The sequence below is a fragment of the Colius striatus genome, chromosome 3 (assembly GCF_028858725.1).
Source record: "Colius striatus isolate bColStr4 chromosome 3, bColStr4.1.hap1, whole genome shotgun sequence".
NCBI lineage: Eukaryota > Metazoa > Chordata > Aves > Coliiformes > Coliidae > Colius > Colius striatus.
The window spans coordinates 30,373,381-30,392,572 of NC_084761.1; positions in this window are offsets into that span (position 1 = coordinate 30,373,381).

Genomic DNA, 19,192 nt, shown 5'->3' on the forward strand with positions numbered 1-19,192 from the left:
TTGTAACAGAGGGAATTATTAACCTTTGAAAGTGTTTTTAATTGTCTTTGAAGAAATTTCTCAGACTTATCTTTGAAGAATGAATAAGAAAGGTGGTGTTTAGCTCATGGTTCATTTATTGCCAGCCAAACGATTAATTGAAGTAGCAGATCAGCCAAGAGAGACAGTAAAGACAAATATGTAAGAAATGTCGCATTGGTGATAATGTAAGGAAGAAGCAGAAGGCATGTGTAATGCACACATTTTGTCATAAGGTGGTGTATTTTGTCATAAGGTGGTGTATTTTGTGCTTTGTATGTCATCAGTACTCAGGCAATTTGTCCTCTTCCAATAAAATGACTTTCTGTAGTGCTGTAGGACAATGGGTCCCAATTGCCATAGAAATGAAACAAACTTTAGCTGAAAGACTCAGTATTAGACCTATGTAGGGGATCTTATTTCAATGGGGAATTCTAGTGTTGGTGGAAGGTTTTAGTATTTAATAATTTAGACAGAGACAAGAAGGAAAACAGGAAACTGGCATTTAAGTACTGTCTATCCTACTAGTGAAAACCAAGTTCTCATGCAAAACACATGCCTTGTGTAACTTAGTAAAACTGTAGTAGGTGGTTCTTTAAGTTTTGTTAGTGGTTTTAAAGAAACCTGAAACAGCATTTAAAAAAGAGGAGGCTACCCTTTAACTTATCGAGTTTGTGTAAAAGTAAGAATGGTTTTTGTTCTGTTTTCTACTTCCACCCAAAGAAAATGTTTCAGTCTCCAGTCTAATTGTCTCTTTACTCCTATTCAGACCAGCTGTAGGAAACCAAATGGAGATAACAGTGTGAATTTAGCTGTGGAAGTTTCAAATCTGATAAGAATTTCTGTTTGTCTATATTTTACATCAATGCCTATAGTAATAAGTTTCTGAAATACAGGAAATGACATTCTTGAAAATTAAGTAGATGAGTGATGTATCTCCTTTTTTTTTTTTTTTGATATGAAAGTGAATACTAATACAAAGTCTGTTTCAAGATTTAACTGAAGCTGTTGTTGAAGCTGTTACTTAGATTTGTTGTATCATAGGACTAAAAGGTGGCTGAAAGTTGTTTAACCTCCTGTATATATGTATGTACATTTCACTATTATTCCACAAATATATCATCAGGTGTTTTTCAGTATATATGTCTAAAAGATATAGACATAAATTTACAGTTTGGTTTATCTCATAGAAGTAGCTTTTTTTCATTATCCTGTTCTAGTAGAGAAATGAGCCAGTCTTTGTTGTGAGGTATCACCATAGGGTTAAATGTTGTCAAGATATCCCTTTTGCTGATTATTGAGTACTGCCAGTAGTACTGACTTTTATTTAAGCTTTTCAGGAGAAAATACTACATGTAGTATTAGAAGGACATACATTAGAATTCAATGACAAGAAAAGATGTCTGTATTTTTATCTTTGTTTATATGTAATAAGTTTATGAAACAGTCTGGCAAAATGATGAAATAGAGCTATGCCAATTTATGATCAATAATGTCATATGAACCAAATCATTAAGAAACCTGTCATCATATTTAAATGTTCAATTGACTAAACCAAAACAGATTAGTGGGCTAGACTGACAGAGTCTTTGTAATTTGCTCAAGGTAATAGTCATATTTCCTAATGATACCTTAGGCAGCCAAGAACCATCCCACTTTAATATTTTCCTGACTTTGTTGTTTGGGATAATACTATTATCATGACAAGGAAAGGCAAAGGGCTGCTACACTCACATTGTGTTTTCTGTGAATACCTGAGCTGGTGACCCCTCTGCCATTTAGCTGTGTTGGAGTTGAAGCTGATTTTTAGGTCTGAAGCTGCTCCTTTTGTCTGTAGAAGCAAGGACTGCACAGGGGTCCTTCTCTGAAATGCTTCCAGCATGTTTTTCAGTCAAGGAGACTTCTTGCATTCAGACTGATGTTTAGGTCCAATGAGCAACTTTACAGTGAAATGACTCTGATGCTGACCTACCGAATCATTGTGACTTTCTACCTATTTCTGTGTGTTTTAAAGCACTAAAGGTATGATTTGCAACTCTGTGTTACATCCCTACTGCTGACAGCAGCATTAGTAAGGATCAGGGCTTCTGAGATTTTTAACCTTTGTGATGTCCTGTCTTGCCTTAGAAAGATGTAAAACATAAGAAATTTATTCATTAAGCAAAATTACATTGCCTTGTATATGTACATGTTGTGTTTATCAATTTAGAGAGAGTTGCAAAGCTTCCAAAATAGGTATTAGTAAAGTCCATTCAAGCCCTGAGAAACCAAACAGCAAAGTATATGTCAGGACTTTGGAACTGACTACAGAGTTCATCAGCCATTCATAAAGTTCAGTTTGTCATTGAGAAAAAAGATGAAGTACGCATAATACAATATATGTGTTGTCTCCTAACCCTTCATATATATTTTCTAGAAAGCATTAGTGGCATACTCCTGCAGGATATTGACAGTGCTTTAGAAATCACGCATGCTAGAAATAAACTGATCTGTCAACCTGTCAACATATCCTTTCTCAATTACCTCTCAGCACAGCGTTTTTTCTTAAATATATTCTCCAGCTCATTGCCAATTTTAACTAGCTTAAAAAAGGAATTTCTATCATTTTTCTCCAAATAACATTTGTGATTTATTATCACTGTAAGTTTCCTTGATACTTTGTCTAAATTTCCATTCTCTTAAATTTTACTCTTGTAGTACCGTCCTAATGTTGTAGTCTTCTGTTCTCTTAGGTGTGTTTCTATATATGTCCATAACTTCTGCTGATTTTTGTAGGCCTTTTCATCATGTGTTCGTTATTTACTGGTTTTAAATCACAAGTAACACTTCTGCTACTTTAGAATTTTGAAGGATCTGGTGCAGTGTCTCTTCCGGTTCTACCTAGATTGTATGCTTTCTTTTATTCACTGTCCATTATTGCTTTCTCTGTATTCTTAAGAAGAAATTGTAACCTATAACTCTAATCCCTGTTCATAAAAAATCCTTTTGGATCCCATTATTTGAAGACAGGAAATGTGATTTGACAGAATATAGCAAAGAAAATGAAATAATCTGGGTTTTTCCATTAAAAATATGTAGCAATTAAAAAAAAAAAAAACAACTATTAAAACCAAGAAGCAGATAAGTTCCATTCCATAAAAGTTTGATTACTGAAGTTGTTTGCTACCTACTTATAATGGTTTTGAATATTCCTGCAGACATACTTTTTAACCAAAACTGTGCTTTCTACAATGCAATTTTATTTAATGTTACATTAAGGTAAAATGAGATAGAGATTTGATACTGGTGGTGCAACTGAGATACAAATGATATTGTGCTGAAACTATCAGAAACTTTTGGTTTGGTTTAGTCTTTTTAAGTAGTATAGCAGTGAAAGCTCTTAGCTTCTTAGTCTCGATTCTTAGTTACATATGATGCATCCATATAACTAATTTTCTTCACTTGTACAGGTTTCAGTCACATATTTGGAGTATATTAATAGAATAAATTATGAGCACATGTTGCACAATATGCCTTATATTTTAAAAAGATAAACCATCTATCTGCACTCTTACATGCTACATTAGATTGAAAATGAAGAGCTGCGTTAAGATGTTCTGTGAGCCAGAACTAAGTGATACCATAGAAAATCCTGCATATATATTCCTTCAAATTTGATTTGCAGTTTGGAGAGGGAATTATTATTATTAATTTCTGTGAGAGGAAGAAAAGAGATTTATTTTTCATGCCCTAAATCTTTCTTCTTCATCCTCTTACTGTCAATGTTTGCATCCACAAGGAAGAGACTTTCCATCACCTGATGATAAAAGTGTATTGCTTTTAAACAAATTATCCTGTCTGGGTTCACAGAGAACTTAGCACTCGGTGTATTGAGCTAACACAAACTTGTCATTGCTGGCCTAACCCACAGCTGAATCCACAGAGAAGACAACAAAGACATTATTTGATTTAGCAGTCTTTAAAATACCATCTAATGTATCTCATCTCAACTACAGTATGAATAGCTTAAACAATGTAATACATAATATGGAAAAATTGGGAAAACTTAACTGTCATGGTTTTGCCCAGCCAACAATGAAGCACCATGATAGTCTCTTGCTCGGTGCCCCCCATTCACTCCCACCCTCATTAGGATGGCAGAGACCCCAGCGAAATGGGAGGAAAAAAGGTAAGCAAGGATGTTGTGGATTGAAACAAGGGCAGGGAGGGCTCACGGCCAACTGTGGTTCCGGGCAAAACAGACTCCAGTACTCCAACTTAGAGAGGAAAGTAAGAACAGTTTATTCTACTGCCTACAAGAAACAGAACAAAAGCAAAACCCAGGTAGGATGATGAGAAAATTCCAACCAGCACTTTAAGATTTCTCTCCCCTATCCCTCTCTTCCTGGGCCCAGCTCACTGCTCCCGATATCTCTACCTCCTCCTCCCTCAACAACTCAGGGGGATGCAGGGAATGGGGGATGTGGTCAGTCTGTCATAGATGGTCTCTGCCACTTCTCTCTTCTCAGAGGAGGATGACTGCTTGCATTCTTCCACTGCTCAGATACGGGGTCCCCCCCCCAAACAGGACGCAGTCCTTAATGAACTTCTCTGGTGTGAGTCATTCCCTACAGTTACAGCTTCTGTTAATTGGACACGGCTTCCACTGGCCATAGTCACTGTCACTGGCATGGGGTCTTAATGAAGAGGATCACTGCCCCTGATGTGGGGTCTTTAAGAAAATACAAACCACTGCTTCACCAGTCTGCTCTGCAAGATGCAGGGGAGTCTCTGCTCCAGCACACCTCACTGACCTTCAAGTCCACATGGTTGCTTCTCACTCTTCCCACTCCTTGCACCACCACCAGTTGGAAAAAAAAGGAAGAGACAGAAGAAGGAAGAAACAGGAAGAAGCCTCCTCTTCTATCTTCTTCTTAAAAAGTGATGGTGGAGGTGTCTGATTTACTCAGCCCCAGAAGTGGGTCTAGCCCAGAGCTGGGGAGTTTTGAGCAACTTCTTACAAGCCCCTTCCCCATTATCCCCATCTTTATAGCCTCTTCCCCCTTATCAGAAATGACTTCATGTCAAACCATGACACTTATATTGGAAAAAAAATTACTAATGTGTGGGTTTTGCTTTGTTTGGCTTTTTTAATTTTGAGAAAATATCTGTCAAAATACATCAGTTTCTTACCAATCTATCTTCTGCATTTTGGGTGAAATAATTTGTTGCTTATTGTACCATCCTTGTGTTCTAATTACCTTTAGTAAAGGCTTGCCTACTTAGGTAAGATCCGGTCCACCATCTTACATGAAGAATAACGATGGAAACCAATAAACAGATCATTTGTGTGTGTGCATTATGAAAATATGCCTGGTGATTCTAAGCAACTGAATGAAAGGCAAATACAAAACCATTTTTTTAAAATGACCAACCTGCCACAGTAAATAAACAAATAAACAAACATCTACTCTAATGAGCTCAGTGATCTGATGGTAGTGGCAGGTTAAGCTTGAGTAGTGTCCCCTTTGCCTTTTAGTAATATGCCTGGTTGCTCTTGCAAGTAGTTTATCCCAGTAAATTAAAAAAAAAATGGATTGTGTGGTGATGCTGCACATACTAATAAAGTTTGGAAAATGTTTTATCTGAATAATAAACGAATAAGAAGTTTATAGATGTCTGCCTCTCATGGTTCCTCTTAGAAAATATGACAACGTAGCAGTCACTTTGGATCTCTGTAGGGCAGTACGACAGATCTACAAATGGCTGGTCAGTAGCCATCACCTCCATTTCACAATATTTTTCTTCTGTTTAATCTTAATAGTCCACCAAGTTATTGAAATGAACTTGGTTTCTGTCTTCTGGTTGTGTCAGTATTTTAAAAATACTCAGGAAACTCTTAAACATATTAATTTTTCAAAATCCGTTGCTATTTCATATAACAGTATAGCAAATTCCAAAACTGACTTTAGAATCAAAAAAGAGGTTGTAGAGACTTATGTTATTTTAAAGTTTTAAAACCAATGCTGTTCGATGAACATTAAAAGCAAACAGTGAGTGTTCCTCCATCAATTTAAAATGCTGAAATCTATATATGTTGGTCAGTCAAAGAGTATTATATAATCAAGATGATAGCCCCTTTTAATTGCTAATGGACTACAGCTTTTATGACTAATCATTTGTTTAGGGATTTAGCTATCTAGAGAATGAGCACAAAATCATTCTTTAATCTTCTGTCTCACTAAAATTGTGACCACTATAAGATATTAAGATAACATTGTGATCTTTATAATGGTTTTGTGAAAATCAGTTTTAGTCTAGTCTTCAGGATAGTAAATTAGATATTTACAATTGATGAAGAAAAAGCTCTTCACTGCATATTAACCTTTGTAATGTAACAGTGGCTTGGCTTTATGCATGTTTGGTTTTGTATGCAAAACAATCTTTCATATCATAAATGTTCTCATGCAATAGATAGCATGCATCTTTTATCTCAATAAATGTAAAAAATGGCTTTGTTTCTCTCAGAACTTGTGGCTGCTCATCTCTGGAAATTATTGTATTTTATGTAGGTGTTTTTTAACCAGTTTAATATTTACATGTGGGTCTGTTAAATGACAGGACAGACCAGATAATAGTCTTGGTTATGACAAATCTAATATTTTTAGGATACTGTAAGATAAAAATATGGTTGCAATTTGAGTAGTATTGGCTCTGATCCTGGCAGAGATTGGCTTTTTTTCTGGTGTAGAGATATTGGAGTAGACGTTAGTCTTTATGCATATGTGTAAGCTTAATCAGAACTAAATGAACCTCAGGTTTTAAGTTTAAACTTATGTAGAGGGATTTTTTTAATCAAGATTTTTTTTAATCATACTGGTCTTGCCTGCTCCTCACTAGTATTTATGCAGTTTGATTTGAGTCATTCAGATGCCTGAAGGCGGTTTTACATATCTTACACAAATAGAATTGTGTTATGGTTTATTTTCTACAAAATTCAGAATGTATTCATAACTTCTGTGACTGAAGCACCAAAAATTTTTGGAAAAAACCCAAAGTAAAATTCACAAAGGAGTTAATGTTTTTAAAGATAGGAAAAAATAGTCACTGTTAGTATGAACACGAAGAGCAAAAAGTAGAAGTTTCAAAAAATCGGGAGTTACAACTTGCTTATTTTATTCAGCACATTTCAGTCATTAAAAAAGTCATACTATAGTAGTAGTGACAGTAGTGACAGAAGTATTAAATATTTAGGCATACGTGTCTGAGAAGCAAGCTAGTAAACATTGTACAGACTATGTGAATTGAGAAAATGAGGAACAAAAATCTCCAAATAACCTGCATAAAGGCATAATTCAGTCTATGGTGAAACAGAGTAAAGAGTCATAGCCTCAGCTGTTGATAGCTTCTTGCTTCTCAAGCTCGCTCTTATATACCAATCATTCTAATTTATTTGTTGAATACTTACATTTCTGGTTCTTTTACTGTGATTTACCGTCACTTTGACCAATAGTCTTGTTAGCTCTAAGGGGCTACTCATATAGAGAACTTTATTTCATGAGAGTAGGGTCACAAGAATCTGTGATTTCAGTTGACCATTTTTGTTTGTAAGTATGAACTCTGTAATGAAGTATCTGAGGAACTTAAGTTTATACAGCATTTTTTTAATAAACATTGCACTGTGCTTCCCCAAATAGATTATCTCCACCCTGAATAAGTGGAAACATTTGGATAGTAGCACAAAAGTAAGCAAGATAAATCTTGCATTTAAGTTGCTTAATTTATGTGCAAGTGCAGAGCAATGCTGAAAATACTTTGAAAATCTACCACAAGCTTGATAAGTCTTCTAGCATGCCTGTATGCCTTTGTTAATATCCAAGGCATGGTGAAAAAAAAACAGTTCAATAACACTGTTTTGGATAATACTATAGTTCAGTCAAGATGAGACTCTTCTATTGGATTGGCAGAGACTGTAGCTCTTTTCACTCAACAGTTCCTAGATATGTGATGCACATACTGTTATACTGGCAGACAGTAGCAGCAGTGCCTGGAAAACAGTTGAGTGACCGAGAGTGTGGCTGAGCTTTTCTTGTTAATATTACATGGTGTCAGCATAAAATATAAAAGTATTCGTAAGGGTTAAAAAAAAAAAAAAGTAATTGAGGTTCACCAGCCTAAAATAAAATGTTATACTTTCAAAGAAACAGATCAGATTTTTGCATAATAAATGCAAAAGTCAGATGGCCCACAGCTCCAGTGTGCCAAACTTAGTACTGTGCAGGAGAATAGACTGCAAGAATTTCATATATTCACATTTAAAAAAAGAAGTATGCATAAGAGGGAAAATTGTTGGCTCGTTCAGAGTCCTGGTATTGTAACAGTCTCAGGGAATTTTCAAACATAATACATTTGGTATTGAGAAAGAAGTACCAAAGAAGTTAGATTGGTTTGTAATAGAGAAGAGAATATTCACACATTTTGTTGAGTATGTATTTTACACATTGTATAATTTGGACTAGAATTACAGGGTGAAATGCGAGTCCTGGAAGAAGAATTATAATGATTGGAACATGCTGTAACTCTTTCTGAGGGTGGAAAGTAATAGAAATTTTAAACTGAAAACAGAAAAATGGAATCTTACTTAGAAAACTGTTAAAAGAAAGCTTCAAGTAATACTTTTGTACACAAATAACAAAGTTGGAGAATGCTTATTTGGTAGAAGATTAAAAAAAAAGAGAATCTCAGGTAAATTGAGTAATTTTAAGTGTAAAACAATTATATATAGTTTCCAAGCTATTAACAGTAAGAAGCGGTGTATGAGAACCTTAGAAAGAACATAAATATCACTACAGTTGGTCTTTCTTTGTAAATGTTTCCAAGACCAAGGATTAGCATGCCTTAGAAAGCATTTCATGACAAAGAAAATGAAACAGAAGAACAATGTTCAGTGTTATGTATACATAGTTGCTGAAACTAGGCGTATGAAACATAAGATCAAGTTTGACCTGTGAATATATATTTTGATCTTAAGTGTATTGCAAACTGTTCTTTGACCACAGTATTCAGGCACTGCAGAGAATAGCTTGTGTTTGATTAAAGTTTATTTTTTAGACAGATGTCTGGTTTTTGTTTGAAGATATTGAGAGGCAGAAAATGAATGATTTAGTAGGTTTTTTTCCTAATGGTTAGTTTGCATTTGCCTGGCATCAGCTGAGTTGCATTAAGACATTTCGTGTTGAGACCTGTAGAAACCCATATTTTCTCCCTTTGGAAGTGCTCATACAGTGCTGTCAAGTCACCTCTTGGATTTTCTTTGATGAACTGAACAGGCTGACATCTCTGAACATTTTTACAAGCAGAAGTGAAATAAAAATTTACCTCCCTCTGAAGGGTTTGAGATTGTTCTATGTAATACTGATCCTCAACGTCATTTACCATGGTACTATTTTTTAATTCATACCCCATAATTTTTTTAGATTTCTTAATGATTGATACACTGCATAACATACGTAATCCTTAAATTTAACTTACAATGAATCATATTTAAATTTGACTAATGACTTTTGTGTGAAAGCTGCTTTGGGCATACATCTACTAATCTGTTCTAAATTCAGGTTGGTGTAAGCTTCAGCAATGCTGTGTAGTTCTAACACTATAGTTTAAGGGGTTTTTTTTGCCAAGCAATTTATGCAAGCAAATCAAACTTCTTACAAAGGTAGTTATTACTTTATATCATTTTCTGTGGAAGCCAGAATGAGCTATTCTGTATAAACTATGTTAAATGTAGTTTTCTTTAACATCATCTTTTTTTCCCCAGTGATCGACGCCATACCAACTGCCCCATATTTTCTATAATGAAGCTGCCTGCCATTTAACACCATGTCTAGATCATACCCTATCTCTAGAGTTTACCTATTATGTACAAATTATGCAAAATTAGTATCTCCAAATTGGAAAGCTTCCCAGGTGACAAACTTAGGACTTCTGAGCATAAAATAGTGAGTCTTGCTGGTCTAAAAGAAGTTCTTGATCCATAGTCATAGTATCTCTCAGTCTCTTTAAAAAATAAAAACTGGAAGCTGTGTCATTATTTTCGTTAATGGTGTTTTGTTACGAGGTTTCCAGTATACTTTTCAGTATTTGAAATCTTCAGTAGTGTGAAGTCGAGGGTGTTTTTATCTTCCACATTACAGTCTGGACCTTAAAATATTGGTTCTTTTCTCTTCAGTTTTCTTCAGTCTTCTGAAAAACAACTCTAGTCTGTATTTTTCTGTTGAGTTTTCAAGATCTGTGGTTCTTTGTTATCCATTAAAAAAAAAAGAAAAAAGCAATCTTAATTTTAAGAGGCAGTTTGTATACCATGTTCACCTCAGATATATTTTAAGCAATATTTTAACATTTCAATCTTTGTCAACTAAGAATTTCAAGTAATATCAGCTTTATCCTATTTCTTCTCAGCAGTACCTGCTTAGGAGACTCATGAGGTTCAACAGGCTGAGTGTAAGGGCCGGCACCTGGATTGGGGCAACCTTTAGTATCAATACAGGCTGGGGTATGAAGGGATTTAAAGCAGCACTGAGGAGAAGGATTTGGGTACTGATTGATAAAAAACTGAACATGGGACAGTAATGTGAGCTCACAGCCCAGAAAGCCACCCATGTCCTGGGCTGTATCACAAGAAGTGTGGCCAGAAGGTCATGGAAAGTAGTTCTGTCCCTTTATTCTGCTCTGGTAAGACCCCACCTGTGTTCTTGCATCCAGGTCTGGGGTCCTCAGCACAGGGAAGACACGGATCTGTTGGAGCTGGTCTAGAGGACAGCCACAAAACTTACCAGAGGGATAGAACACCTCCCCTATGAAGGCTGACTGAGAGAGTTAGGGTTGTTTAGACTGGAGAATGTAAGGCTCTGGGGAGACTTTATTTGCAACCTTTCAGTATTTAACAGAGGCTTGTAAAAAAGATGGACACAAGAAGAGTCTGTAGCAATAGGACAAGAGGTAATGGTTTTAAACTAAAACTGAGTAGTTTCAGAATAGATACAAGGAAGGAGCTTTTCACAGTGGGAATGGTGAAACACTGGCACAGGTTGCCAAGAGAACTTGTAGATACCTCATCCCTGCAAACATTCAAGGTCAGTCTGCATGGCTCTCTAGGCAAGCTGAGATGTAGTTGAAGATGTTCCAGCTTATTGCACTAGACGACCTTTAAAGTTCTTCCAACCCAAACAACTTATGATTCTATGAAATTCTTATTTGAGCCAGATTGTAATGATGCCTATGACAAAAAAATTATGTTTTCTTACTATCCTTTCTAGTTTTGCCCATAACTTCTAAATGTGCTGTATTTGCTTGGTTAGCACTCTCCTTTTCAGCTATTGTGAATTGTCAGGCTGTTTTAACAAGAATTCAGTTTAGTAGAATAGGTTCTCTCTCTGTGGATGCTGATATAACTCCTTCTCCGCAGATCACAAAACCATCATCTTGAGCTTCAAGATGTACAGTCTACCTACAACAGGTAGATTGCAGCATATCCAATTATTTTTTCCATTCATGTTTAAGTGTAAGGATTTTCAAACTAATTATTTTCTTTAGCATGCTCTGGAGAGTCACACATTTACCAGTTGTTTGTATTTCCATGTTAATTTACCATCACCTGCAATTTTTATCTGCATCCTAAATATACCATAAAGATTAATGGTTGCAGTGCATCTTGGGCACACATCTTGAGCTTTAAAAACAAAGCAACCACTGTACTGGTTCAGACTGCAGGCTCATCTCTCCTAATATAAAAAATGGATGGAGCAGGGTATTTCCTCACATTTCCAGTCTGACATTATCAATTTCTTGAGGAACTGCATTCCAGATGTGATCATTGTGACTAGTAGCCACTGATGAATGTATCACATTTTTCTGAGAGACCTTAAACAACTGGCTGTTGCTGTGCTTGGCGTGTTATTCTAACAGTTTGCAGTTAAGATTGTATGACTTCTTCAGAAGGAAAAAAAAGAAAGGTGGAGTTATGCTTTCTGCTCCCAGTTACAATTCATTTCTCAGTTTAATAGGGATGCTGTTATGACCTTTCTTAACAATGCTGTTAATAGAGACTCACCCAACAAGTCATATTCTGGGTTAGCACTTCATTTAATTCCTTTGTGGTATGGTTTGTTTTATTTTTTTTTAATACAGTGGAGGGGTAGAAGGAGTCTATCCCACTGTGACTTTTGTGGCCTTTAGGATCTGGAAATGGATCTCCTGCACCCCAAAATATAAGTGGTTTTGTAATTATCTTTCTAGAAAATAAAACAAGTTTACTATACCCTTTCAGTCTCCTCACTCACTGTGCCTTAATGAGCACTTCAGTGTTGTAAGGAAGAATTACTGAGGAAGCAAACAAAATAAGTGCTTAAGGAGATAAGAGGGCAAATGGCACTCAAAGAGAAATCTCTTGCTGCAAATCTGGCCTCAAACTTAGCCCGCTCTCATGCTTGGAATTGCAAGCAATAAGAAGAGGCAATAAAAGAGGCTACCCAAAGGCATCTTCCAGTTTGAGATTTTGACCAGTTTCCTCACAATTATGGGAACAGTCCCTACTTAAGAATAACTGAAATTGCCTTCAAATCACCGAAGATATAATCAGAATAGTGGTTGTGATGGTAGTAAATCTCTCCAGGCTGCACAACTACTGTGAATGATCCTTTCAGCTTTGTAACAATCACAGGATGAGGAAAGTGGCTCGGAATTTGAAAGATGGCAGTGAGTCCATTGATGCCTTTTGATAAGGCTCCTTAAGGTACTGATGCTCCGCACAGCTGTATAATTGCTTCACACCTGTCAGTAGTTGACTTCTGTTGGCTTGACAAACCAAGTTTTGGCATCCTTGCCTTTTTATGAACTGCCCTTAACTTCATTTTGAAAAGAGACCATACTCTCATGCTTGAAAAGAGAGCAATGGTCCTAAATTAAGGTTTCTGAGTCCTCTGATGATTGCACTTTATTTATCGTCACAGTCCTGGAAAAAACAATCAATAATGGTTTCTTTAGCCATATTGCCTTATAAACTAATTCTAATTCTGCTGGTAAACTTTACTTAAGGTCAGGAATTTGTTGAAGCCTGGAAATGAAAAACTGAGTGCTCAGAGCTACTTATACCAGCTTTCAGTTCTCGTCTATAGCTCTTGCTCACTACAGCACTGATTTCATCCCTTGCTTTCTCAGATTCCAATCCCAGACGCAGCCTTCATTTAGATAGAGGAATAAGAACTAAACTACAAATTAAAACTAAGGCACTTTTATCTCATAATGTCAGCTGTCAGCTTTGCTCCACCAACCTGACAGGATTTAGCAATGGTTCAAACTGTGCAACCCCAGTCTTTCTAAACTTGAACATTAACCTCAGTTCTAACTCTTGCTGTTATCTTTTAATACAGACTCAGCATCTACTGCTGCTACCTAAATTGAAAGTAAGACATTCAAATCACCTAACAGTTAGTAAACCAGTCTATAGCTGCTATTTTCTTGATTTTTTAAAAACTTCAGCTACAGCAACAATACCAGCTGAGAATCTAGTATGTCTGAGTTCTGATTTTGAAGTTAGCAACATTGTTTTGTTTTATTTTGAAAAAGTGGTTACTAATGTCTAGAGCTAATACTGATTGTTTTCTTCACATTAATGTCATTAGTAGATGCTTCATTGATTTAATTTCCCTTGTTCATACATCCTCCAAGCTCAACCTTTTTTGCTAATGAACAATTTTCCCAGGTTAAGGAATTACTTTGTTTGGTGATTGCAGATGGCACTGGAAAAATGACATTTTACTGTGTTCTGTGAGTTTATTATTCACATGTGCTACTGTGCCATCTGTATTTTGAGCAGATTTTTAATTCAGAAAGTATGTTTTTCTAAGAATTTTGAGTAAATGTCTGAATTTTTCTAAGATGCTCTATACAAAAACCCCCAATCTACAATGCCATTTATTGAGTTGCAAAGTCTTATCCATTGATTGAAGTGCAGGGTTGTTACAGGAGCTCACAGATTATGTGTGTCCAGCTATACCCATAGGTGCAGCTCCTGCCCTGCATGTACCAAGCAGTCTCTTGGATATTAGGGAGGTCTTTAACCTACTGAGTTTGTAGCAAATACAAAGCATTGCCTGCATGGGCAGTCAGATCTTGAATCCCTTGTTTTCCTCAAAACTAGTTACAAAAGTTCCTCAAATGATGAGGAAGAATGCTGTGTCTTTAATGTCTTTTAAATGTACAAGTTATAAAGGAAAAAAGAATTAGACAATGCCAATGTAACTATAGTCTAACTTTACACCTTTGGGAAAATAGCCTAGATTAAACTGTTTCTGCTTTTAAGCTTTATACAATTTAATTTTAGTTAGTCATAAAACAGGATATTTGTTTTCTGAGAAAAAAATGTTATGTCAGTCATTTTATCTGCAAACCAGGTTAAGAAGATACCTGAAATGTTAATGAATTGAAAGTGTCATCAGAATATGTTTTGAAAATGTAAATGCCAAGTTGCAATGAAGAAATCATAGTTCAGTGAAATGAAGTATCATTACATATTTTAATGAGAGTTATCCAGTGGAGAAATGTCAGTTTAGCATAAAGAATTATTACTTCAACTTTATAGACTTGAAAGGAACCAAAATTGCAGCTTTTGTGAAAAAAAAACAAGCTTTTTTTTTTTGAGAGGAATTTTTACCTGCAGTCTTAAAAAGTGTGAAAGAAAATATTTACAGTACCAATAATATATAAAATAATGCTAATTTTTTACTGTAAATATAAGTAAATTGAAGTCTTAGTGCTTTTCAGTAGTCTGTTTTAATGGAATAGGATATCTTTACTGTAAAAAATGTTTAATTTCTATATGGCATGGACTTTTTCTGATTTCATGATTAATCTCTCACATGCTTTATCTGTTTTCTTCAGATAGTATAGATGAAAATAAAAAATTCCTTGGAAATAAAAAGTTGTCACATTTTGCTTTTCTGTTACATATGGCATATGGATATGTTTAAAAGAAAAACTAAATCTGCTGGAATATGCTTTTAGAATTTAACTAAACCACACTTAAAACATTTTCAAAACTAATTGAGTCCAAAATACACAGATAGATGAGTCATTCTCAGATTTTGCCTTCTGAACATTCATATATTCCACCAGGAAACACAAAACATTGCAAAGGATTGAGGATTCTTAGTAATAAGAGTCTATCAAATCAAAAGATTTCAGTTTGATAGCAAGACTTCAACGCTCAAATATAATTTAGGAAGCTTATTTTAGGTACTTTCTTTCTGAAAGTCTTATCTCTAAACTCATTCTACACACATCTATATATGTGATAAAGAGCATTCAGGTCAACAAAAATCTATCCATATGAGGAATGTTGAATTTGAAAGCAGAATTTCCTCGTTATTCTGTTATGTTTAGTATTGCTAAAACTAAATCCATTAAATGCACCTTTTCAAAACAGAAAACAAAAATCCACAAAAACTTCTTGAAATGCAGAAGAAAGTATGTGAACAAGCCACTATTAATTCCATAATAATGACCTAAAAAGGTATTGTAATTACATATGTGCTAAACTGGATAGCACAAATGAAAAATACCTCATAATAAATTAAAATGACAGCAGCAACAGATGATAATCCTCTTTAGTTCTGCTTTCTCCACACAGAGCTACTTAAATATCTTTAAATTTTCTTTTAAGTGGTTGAGACCCAATTTCTCTGATGACTGAAATGTGTCGCTTGAATGTGTTAAGTACAGTTCCTATGCTTTTGCCAAATATGAGTAATTTTCTCTTCCTGCTTGTGAAGAAACTATTGAATATCACTGTATATAAGCTGTTTGAGTCTGGGAGAGTATCTCAGCTGACAGAGCAATACTGAGTACAACTTTCACTGATGAAATTTTTGATACTGTTCAGCAATAGCCTGGGCTATTTGCATGACAAGCTACTTTCAGACCTTTTGTGAATAGGAATCCTGTGAGATCTTTAAATGTTTTGCTTTAACGTTCTAGTGCAGTAACTTGTTACAGAGCGTATGTACTTAATACAAAAATTGGATATGTTTATGATTATCATTTGTTGATGGTTTTTCAGCTAGGGAGGAAACTTTACTGGTCTGAATTGAGGTTATAGTTTAGGAACTTTCTCATTTCCTGCTCAGGGACTGTGACTTCACTGTCTTGAAGTCAGGCTTCATGGTGTTCATAATTGGCATGGACAACTTAAATGACTTTTATAGGTGGGTTTGATCAAGAAGACAGTAATTATGGTGCATGAAACAACAGTGAATACATCTTTCTGTTCCTGGAAGTGTCTCAGTTAACTTGGAGAAACAGGTTACAGGAAGAAGCGGGATACACATAAAAGCCTGACCCATCTGGAACTAAGGAGAAATGTGGCAAGAAAAGCTTAATAAGTCTCCTTAAAAGAAAAGTAATTTAATGCCACAGAGGTTAGGGTAAAACTACATTGGGATATCAGCCATCTGTTCTTGACACACTGAAAGGCCCTATATTTCTTACTGTTGAGAGAAAAGATCCTGAAAGATAGGAGGAGTTACAAGAGAAGAAAGAACAAAAGCACTTCTGATCCAGGTCTCATAGAATCTGGCATACAACTTAAAATACTCTTTGATATGGCAATATTAATTCAGAAAGACTGGAGCTGACCAAGTTTTTATAAATATATGGAGATAAAAGCAGAAAACGTACCTAGCAAAATACAGTATTGACTTTTTTCTTCTGATTTTGACTTGTAGAATTTCAAATTCTGAAGCCACTATTTTCCTGATTAGGAAGACTCCAGTTTGTGAGATGCTTAGAGTTAGGAAATAGTAGCATTATGACTATATTAGACTCAGTTATGGATATGCTGAATGCAGGGAAAGACAAAATATATCGCTTGGCATAGAAAATCTTATCTTCAGAACCTGATCAGAGTATTAACTGGGGAGGTCTCATGAAACAACTGCACACATTTCAAACATGAATTTAGATATAAAAATTAATCTCAGAGCTGTAGAAACTGCAAGTCGTGCTCAGAAATGGGAGCATGAGACACAAGGTAGTAGACGTTTTGTGATAGACTTCTACAGCAATTTGTATTAGAATCATAATCTTGAGTCAGTCTGGATATTACCAAAGATAAAATATTCTGAGAGTCCTTCTTTGGCTTCTTATCACTAGAAAGTGTCAGGAAGAGTTTGCACACAAGTATTCTTATGTTTGGCAAGCTGCTACACATTGCTGATCTCATTTGTTAAGGTATAACTGAGTCCACTGTATCAAGTCAGCTAAGAACCCTCACTTTCTGCTTTGGATTTTAATTTCACAAGGCCTTATTTTGATATGTTCTGTTCGAATTTAATAGAAGAGTTCTGAAGGGTACAAATGTTTAAAGAATGCCTTAAAGAACGAATATTCATTTACATGGAATAGCTGAATGATGAAATTTTATGAACTTTCTGACAATTGCAACTCTGGTAAATTGTTTTGCAGTTTTAACATTTTTTTTCCTACTATTTCAAATGAAAAAGTTCAGCTATTGTCAGGTTTCTCAAATAAAGCTGTTAAGTGAAAATCTATAGTGATTACATGAAGCACTGTAGATTCTTTTTAGGGAATCTACCAATGATCAAGGAGCATGTTTGTATTTGGCTGACTTTCTAACTGCTGTATCCCAGTCCTTGCACTTAAAATTTTGATAGCTCTGACTTAGGAAAAAAGAGCCTTATAGATTCTTAAGAATTGTGTCACAGTTACAGCAATGATGAGATGGTATATGTGCCTTATGCACTACACCATCGTGATAATTCCTTTTTCTCATAGCATTAATATGACAGGATTCCATATTCACAAATGGAAGTTTAATGTCTGTAGTATATTACAGACCCATTAGTGTTCCAGGATGATACCAGAGATAAGTGCAGTCTCTCGGTAGAAGTCCAGTGAGATGGCCAAGCCCCGTCTTCTTGTAAAATGTGAATATGTGAATGCAAATGGAAACCAGCAGAACTTTACTTAGAGGCAGGGCCTGCATTTTGAATTCTACTTCCCTGCCATCTTCCTGGGATAGAAAGGTCTAGGTCAATTAGCTGTCAGAAGTCACAAGTGTGTCTTGATGAAAATGCTATTTAAATAAAAGAGCTGGTGCTTAAGGCAGTAGATTTTAACTATCAGTCTCAAACTGCCACCTTTGCTAATAGACTTCATATAACCTTGAGCAAACTGTTCTTATCCCAGGTGAATGGTGCTTAACTTTACATACAGTCTTCTTCCTGAAGTTTAACTGTACTACTTTCATTATGAGTGCAAAGAGAATTATCATTGAACAGAGATGAGATTACACAGTTGGTCACAGTTAAAAAAAGAAAGATAATCTTTCTAAATACTCTCTTACGTATTCGTAGCTTACCATGTGCAAAGTGTGGAAAAAGCACTATTATCTTTTCTTCGTTTTGTCCAATCAGATTCCAGTCCTATTACATACATCAGCCATATACATCTTTACATGACTTGAAGTCCTGTTAAGGTAAAGAAGTCTTGACAGAGTCAGGTGTTATTTGTGAGACTTCAGAAAAGGTATTTAGAAGAGCAACTACTTATAAGCTTAGAATCTACTGCAGTGGAGCTACAATATCTGTATTTACAATTTTAATCCAGGTAATACCTCATCTCCTTTCAATATAATGAAATTCCAAAGCATGAGCTTTGTTAAAAGAACAAAACAAAGCAAAAGTGAGAACAAAATGCAGCTATGGTTGTTCTTGCAACTCAATTAAGTACTGTAGCTTGCTGGAGGAATATTTTCATCCCCAAAAGAAAAAGGTGATTCACAAGGGTCTGTAATAGTCGTGCCATAAAGAAAGTTACCTTCCAAAAGAAGGTGTATTTTGTTGCATGGAATCTAGTTTACATTCTATAGGAGATCCCTAGTATGTTATCTTTGGACTTTTTGGCCCTCTGTTAATCTAAAATTGGCATCTCAATTGAAACCTCTCAATATATGTTAACACTTAACAGGAGGAAAGAACAAGTTCTTGCAAAAATATTTTACTTTTTCTTTTGATGAATTGAAATGTATATTTTCTTGACACTGGAACTTTCCTTGGAAAAAATAGAAAACTTTTGGGAAAACTGTTTCTTAAAGGGACGTGCAATGATTTTTTTGAGTCGG